This window comes from Sinocyclocheilus rhinocerous, unplaced genomic scaffold (genome assembly GCF_001515625.1).
Source record: "Sinocyclocheilus rhinocerous isolate Xijiao unplaced genomic scaffold, SAMN03320098_v1.1 scaffold3930, whole genome shotgun sequence".
Taxonomy (NCBI): Eukaryota; Metazoa; Chordata; class Actinopteri; order Cypriniformes; family Cyprinidae; genus Sinocyclocheilus; species Sinocyclocheilus rhinocerous.
The window spans coordinates 38,117-46,098 of NW_015662578.1; positions in this window are offsets into that span (position 1 = coordinate 38,117).

The window sequence follows — 7,982 nt, forward strand, 5'->3', positions numbered from 1 at the left end:
TTTACCCATGGGGACCTCAATTTAGGTCCACGCCGTGACACGAGTCCCCAGGCATTAATCTTTGCCTACAAAACCACCACTGGCTCTGCACCCCTTTATTCATTACTTCAGACTTATGTGTAGGGTGACCATACGGGCCATTTTTACGGGATGCGTCCTTGCCAGGATTTCTATATTGCCTAAAATATCCAGGTTTTGGCTGTTTGCACTGTGCAGATCGATCGTTGTATGACATTCACAAGAGCTATAGAGAGCAGAGCAGACGGCTCCTTATGTTTTTGAATCGCTCTCGCGGTACTTTGGTGTCATTCAATGATCGGTGCGCAGCGACGCTTCAAGTCGAACGAACAAACAAACACGTGTGCGTATTTGCATTGCGTTGATCGTTCTCTGTATATCTCACCTTCTCACGTGCCACGATTGGTCGATTATATACAATACCTGCATGTTATTGGTCAAACTACTTTGGATGTTTTAGGCAATATAAAAATCCTGGCCAGGACGTGTCCCATATGAATGGCACATACGGCCACCCTACTTACGTGCCCTCTAGAAGCTTGCATTCTGCAAGTGAACGTCGCTTTATTGTGCCATCCCAAAGAGGCACAAAATCACTTTAACAAACTTTTAAATTAAATGTTCCCTCCTGGTGGAATGACCTGCCCAACTCAGTCCGAGCAGCTGAGTCCTTAGCCATCTTCAAGAATCAGCTAAAAACACATCTCTTCCATCTTTATTTGACTCTCTAACTCTAGCATTCTCTATTCTAATTATATTATTTTATAAAAAATAAAAAAAAAACATGCCCCTTTTAGACTTGCCCTCTATTTATTTACAAACTGCTTGTTTTCTTTAAAAAAAAAAAACACTTGCTTCTCTGATCTTTTTGTATTCTATCTATTTGTTTTCTTTTTATTTATTGTACAATTAACAAAAGCAAAAAAGGCCTCTAACACTAGCTTGCTCTATTCTTTTTTATTTTATCTGTTTTCTTTTTATTTATTATATGATTAAAAAAAATGCTACATGTACTGCATTACGCTAACTGAGACTTGTTATAGAACTTGCATATCATTGCTCTTTTGTTGATTTTGATTGCTTCCATTGTTCTCATTTGTAAGTCGCTTTGGATAAAAGCGTCTGCTAAATGTCTAAATGTAAATGTAATAAATGTGAAAAACAAAACAAAACAAAGAACACAGAAGATGCATCATTTATTAGACACTATGTATCCAAATGTAATTTCACTGCAACAACTTATTCAGTATTCACAGTATTATTCAATGTAATACCCTTTGATAAATCATAATCTATCATAATAGCTTGACTCTATTTCACCCCTGCATGACTGGACCCATGTCCTGCCCTATGAGGTCATTGGCTGCATTCACAATCAATCATCCATATTAATTATGTGCATAAAAGTGCAAATAGCATATCGAGCCAGTTGCATTTGGCCACAGTTGAAGTCATTCTTTCAGATGTCTGTCTTTCTTTGTACACTTCTGCTTTTCTTTCAACTTCATGCAAAGGCAGAAAAGTCTCTTTGTCGAATGATGGGAGACCCTAAGTACCCGCTGTTATCAAAGGATGGAGATGTAACTATTGGAGCACTTTTTCCAGTTCACAGCATAGAGACATTACCTTCATTTACGTTTACGCAAAAAGCCTCAGCTTTCATCATGCTCAAGGTTTGTTACTTGTTATAGAAGATATTTATTTATTTATTTAAAGGTACAATATGTAAGTTTTCACCACTAGAGGGCACGTATTCAAAACAAACAAAGAAACAAAGGCGTAGTTTGATGACGCCGTGACTGAGTGTGGAATCATTGGAGTTGCCGTCATCATCCCCACAGCTGATGCAATCCGATGGGACTCAGGCAGAAATCATGTTCATGGATAAGCTAATGTATTAAAGATTTATTAACATAGTAGTATGAAGCAGAGTGAGGCGGAAAGCCATAGAAGCGAAACGAGGCCGCTGAAGCAATTGCTAATGAGAGACAAGAGTGACACACAACTCGAAAGCAGCGGAGCTTTTATTATGCCACACTTTAGTGTTTCCGTTCCTTCCGGTCGTGCATATGTGGGGTAAAGCAGCGCTATTTTATCATACTAGATACTAGGGATGTTAATTTTAACCCGTTAACCGACCGTAAGAATTTTGACCGATTAATACAATCAGTTAAACGGTTTAAAAAGTCATTTAATTGTTTATCTTTTCAGTAATTCATCAAAATATTTAAAAAGGTATGCTGCATGGTTAAAATATGCTATGCGTATAAAAAATTTGTTTTTAGGGGGGATAAAACATAAATCGCTTATAAGTCGCATTTTATTATTTCATTCAGAAATAGCCTAGACCTAATGCCGACACAGAATGTTTACAAACATTATAATAAACACTGTAAACAAATCATTTCAATTAACAGTAGCCTATTTAAAAAAGAACAAGAATTAAAAATATAAGAAGCTATAGCAATATAAAAGACAAGCCAAAACAAATTCATTTAGGCTAAAACGAAACTGAAACCAACGTTGGGTCTCTCATTCGACAAATTATTATTTATTATGTAGGCTACTTCACTCGCGTTCCAATATCCATGTAAAACAAATTTTTTTGCATAACATCACAGCGGTACAGTGATAACACTTAATCTTAACGGCTTAACAGATTTTACTACATAGTTTTTTTACTACATAGTTTTTTTCCATATGTATTTTATTATGATAATGAACAGGCTGCATTGTAAAGGTAGCAATGCTTAACTGTGTGCGCGCATGCGGCGCCGCGCAATCACTTGAATTTTTTCCTTCTAACAGTGGAAGAAACTACTCTTTTTAGTCCTAAAGATAATCGGAATTGTAAAAGGTTTGCCTTTACCTTTTTTCTGCCGTCTGTTTCCTTTCGCGCAGCACAAAAATGAACCGAAACTCTGCGTACTACCCAGATAGCACACGTACATCGCGGAGACGTCTGCTAAAGAGCGTATCATCTGGTAACCATCAGATTTTTTTTTATAGTCGTATTTTGATCGTCTGTAGACCGGCTGTTTGAGCTGTTAAATGAGACGTCTTCCCTACCTCTAAATGACATCTATACGATGTATCTTTATCACCCGAAATATGCCGGTATGTGCGTCAGGACGGGAAGCTGCAGACCAGCTGCTATACTTTATTCATTTAAAGGGAAATACGTGAAGAAATAACGATGATTTAAAATCCATATTCTGTGATATTTGCTTTTCTTTCTACAAGAACCTATAGCATGTTTAAAAGCAAACATCGCATTATTTTGTAGATAGACTTTGCATCAATGGATCCATATTCCTTGTCCCATTTTTGTCTTACATTATATTAATATTTACAAATAGGCACCAACACTTTTTTTTCTTTACTTATGCACATAATAACACTGTGCTTAAATGGACATTAATATTGCTCTAAATGACCAGGCAAAAGGTGACTTACAATCTTCTTTACTGGAAACGAATGAGAACAAGAGCACAATACAAAAAGAAGAAAAAATTTAGTTTTTAACCAATGCACTTTTAAATCTGTTTGTCCAACAATCCCTGTTAGTTTGATCCTTCTGTAATATAGATAAACATGCCTATACAAGTTATTTTGTAGAGAGCATATTAGATCCTTGACTACTCATAAGTTTTAAGTGTTAAAACATTACAAGCTTGCTAATTGGATTAACGATTAAATGTACACATACATATATAACTATATATTTGATGTTGAGCAAGTTACTCCAAAGAAAGTAATTATGATTACAAGTTATTTTGTACTTCAGTGTAATGAGATTACTGTACCAATTAGTCTAAAAATATTGCATTACTTAATTTTTCAAATCATAATGCATAAATTATTCTTGGACTGACAAGAACACATTTTAATGTTAAACTTGAGACGTGTTTGTTAAATTGACTAGTTTTACACAGAAATGTTCTAGTCTATACAGTATTTAACGCAATTACTGTACATCCTGCCTGTAATTAAATTACAGAATAATTAAGAGCAATCATTACCTTTTCAAGGTAAAATTAAATAGACTACTTAATTAATCACACCCAACATTTACCTGTCTATATAACTATACAACTTCCTGCAAAGTTCAGCTCCAACCCATCTCAAACACTACTGAACTGCTATTTATGATCTTCAGGAGCACTGGTTAATTACAGACAGGGCTGTTACCTCCACGGCATATATTAAAATTGTGTAATGTACACCCAGCCATGGCTTACCTCACATATTACATTTAATATTTTGTTTAAAAGCACCATAAAAAAATAATGCTTTCAATATCTAGTGAGAAGATCCTTTTTAGATATTTAATATAAGGTAGAAACCTCAGGAGGAAACAGACTACACAGAAGTTCAGCTGACCAGATGTTATGCAGCCTCACAACATTAACGACACTGAATAATTTGTTCTTACACAATAAAATTTATTAAACAGTTTTAAACCTAGGTGAATGCAGGTCAATATAGCATTTAATTAAAGTAAGGTGATGACACTCCACACCTGCTCATCATATTACTGCACAAGACCCAGAGCTGACCATGAGAGCTTACACTTTAGACGTGTTCAACTTGAAGCTGTACTGTGCAGACTGACTGAAGTATGACAAAGTATCGTGAGAGCGATTCAAAAGCATACGAAGCTGTCTTGCTGTCTTATTGCTCTCGTGGTACTTTGATGTCATACTTCGATCGGTCTGCGCAGCGCAGCTTAAAGTCAAACACACCTATTATCTCTTCTAGAGAAAGATTAAGTTGGTGTCTTAGGACATCACAGGCTGGTTTGTCCTAAGGTATTGGGTGAAGAAAAGAAACAGAATAAGAGCATTTTATGTAACAATGTACACAAAAAGAGCATCACATCAAACTGCCATACACAGTGAGGACAGTCAATTTTAGATCTGATTAGATCAGATTACAATCAGATACAGGATTAGATAAATAATCAGATTTGGGCTGGCAATCTGAACATAGCCAATGAGACCACAGTTTTGGGGCATGAAGTATTTATTAGTCCAAATACCATTTTTGTAGTAATTTTTCATTAAATCATACTTTACTTACTTACATACTTTACACAAGGTGTGTAAAGACACTGTGTTCATATTTATTGATACATTTCCATACATCTAAAAATTCACTGTTAGGACGCAAATGCCTATAGTTGCAGAAACACCAAATATAAACAAGGCATTGGATCACATCTCTCTCTGAAGTGAAACAGGTTGAAAAGATCAGACAAGTATAGGTTGTGAACAATGATTTAAAAATATTACATATTAGCCAGTGAAATTTACTGCAATGCAGCAGCGAGACACTTAAACACATACAGGTTAATTGGTTTGGACTCATTGTAAAGTATATTTGTGAAAGCTGACAATGAATAAATAATATGGACCAATTTGCAGACTACCATTTATTCAACACCAGAGTAACCAACAAAAAAGTGCCCTGATTATGTGTGCCCAAATTTATCAGAGACATATAGAAAGCAGGTTTGTAAACAACACTGCTGACAGTTTTTTTGGCTATGCATTTAGCTAAATAATCTCTTAAGTAAAAATTTGTAATGGGATTCAGAGGAAGGATTACTAAAAGAGGCAGACTAATGCCGGCCCACTTTACAGGAGGGCAAGATGTATCTCTATTGATAAAACATTTAAGAATGATGAAGGTCACAGAGTATGGAGGACCAAACCTGCAGAAATGAAAATATATTAGGTTATATATTTATATATATTGAATTAATGTATGTGTGTATTTAATTATAAATGCATTTGTGTGTTTTTTATATTTATTGCTAAATACATAAATATATATTTCTTCATGTATTTATTTCCAAATTTATTTATTCTTTTTTTTTTTACTTTTCTGTATGCTCACAATTCTTTAGGGAGTCTTTTCTCTGTGATTACAAAATTAACACAAACCTTAGAAACCTTCACTGAGTGTTTTTAGAGGCGTCATCAACCTAGAATCTCATTGACGACGTTGATGGTTCTGGGCTTAATGACGAAACTGTCAGGATAAGTACTTTCATTCAGCCGCTATAAAATAATTTAACATAATAATGTGAATCTGAGAAAATATCTTGGAACTTCTGCGTGAGCTCTTAATCAATGAATCACCTGAGCTCTTCCTTTCTTTATGCTAATTAGATAACTTAGTCCGATTTATTCAGAAGAACCAGATAAAGAAAAAAAATATCTGACGTTCATTTCAATGTAAGTGGAAGCAGGTTGCTCGATCTTTTTTAATTTTTGTAATTGTTTCTTTTAACATACAGCTTCAGCTATGAGGAATCCCGTCCTTCTGTCTCCAACCGAAGCAGACGCGGAAAAAATGTATTAAAGATTTCCTATGCTTGGCCCCAGGGAGGATTTAACGTTTTATGTATTTTTTTATGTATGCCTGTATATATATATATGTTACAAATAGTGTATTGTTGTTTGCATAAACTGTTGTTTTTGTATGAATCAAATGTTTTATTTGCCTGTTATTAAATGTATTTTTTTTAATAAAATTAACAAATGTGTGTTCTATTATTTGAGAGTGTGGTTTATTTATTGATTATCATGTTTGGTAATTGTAACATGCATGAGGGAGGATTATTATAGATATCGCGAGGGTATTTTATTAAAATAATGGGAGGGGGAGGTTTTGATAAAACGACGTCTGTCCTACATCAATCAGACATCTTGCAGACATATGAACATCTGATTAACATCGTTTCAAGAGTGGATCCTAGACGTTCTAAATTATTTACGTCTGGAATACATAGGCTAGGCGTCGTCTTAACAGCTGGCAGGGACGTCTCGGCGACGTATGCCAGATGAGCAAACGCCCTAAAATATACATCTGCCAGACGCAAAAGACGACATCGCACAGACGTCTCCGCGACATGCGTGTGCTATCTGGGTAGGCTTGTTGCACTGTTTTTCTTTCATTTTCTTAATTTATTATTTAAGTGCATATGCCTATTTATTCGTTATATATATTAGGGCTGTCAGTCGTCGTCTTAACAGCTGGCAGGGACGTCTCGGCGACGTATGCCAGATGAGCAAACGCCCTAAAATATACATCTGCCAGACGCAAAAGACGACATCGCACAGACGTCTCCGCGACATGCGTGTGCTATCTGGGTAGGCTTGTTGCACTGTTTTTCTTTCATTTTCTTAATTTATTATTTAAGTGCATATGCCTATTTATTCGTTATATATATTAGGGCTGTCAGTCGATTAAAAATTTTAATCTAATTAATCACAGGGTGCTGCGATTATTAATCTAATTCATTCAGAAACGAATCACCGCTGTGTTGCTCGGAGACACACAACGGTTCTGCTGTGGCTTTATAGGTAATATATTCGTTGGCAAAATTGAACAAAAACACACAATATTGTATTTAAAATATAACACAATATCAATTTAAAATAAAATTTAAATATTAACTAATTATTTACTGAACTGTTGTATAAAATCACATTTAATCTTGTGATATTCGGGACAAAATCAGCACTCGTGTGATAGCCTACTGCTCTCGCTGCTTGAGTAATGTGGCTTATCATATGAGATAAATATGAGCCAAAAACTCATACAGGGGTATTTTTTGCCTCAATATCTTGAATTTTAGAGCATACCTTCTTTTATGGAGTTGTTGCTCTGCATCATATTTGTCAACAGTCAACTGTATGAACTGTAAGATGACGTACAGGTCTGGGGGCGGGGCCAGTGCGTTAACTGCCTTAAAATATTTTAATCGCGTTATTTTTTCATAACTAATTAATTAAGTTAATGTGAAAGTTCTGTTATAATGCTACTCTGTGCGGTCGTCGCCGGTCTATTAAAACGCACAACATATTAAAGCGTCTTTGGTGTTTCCATGTTTTCTACAAAACAAAACCGGAAATCGAGGGTGTATGACGTCATTGGCAGGCGACACAATGACA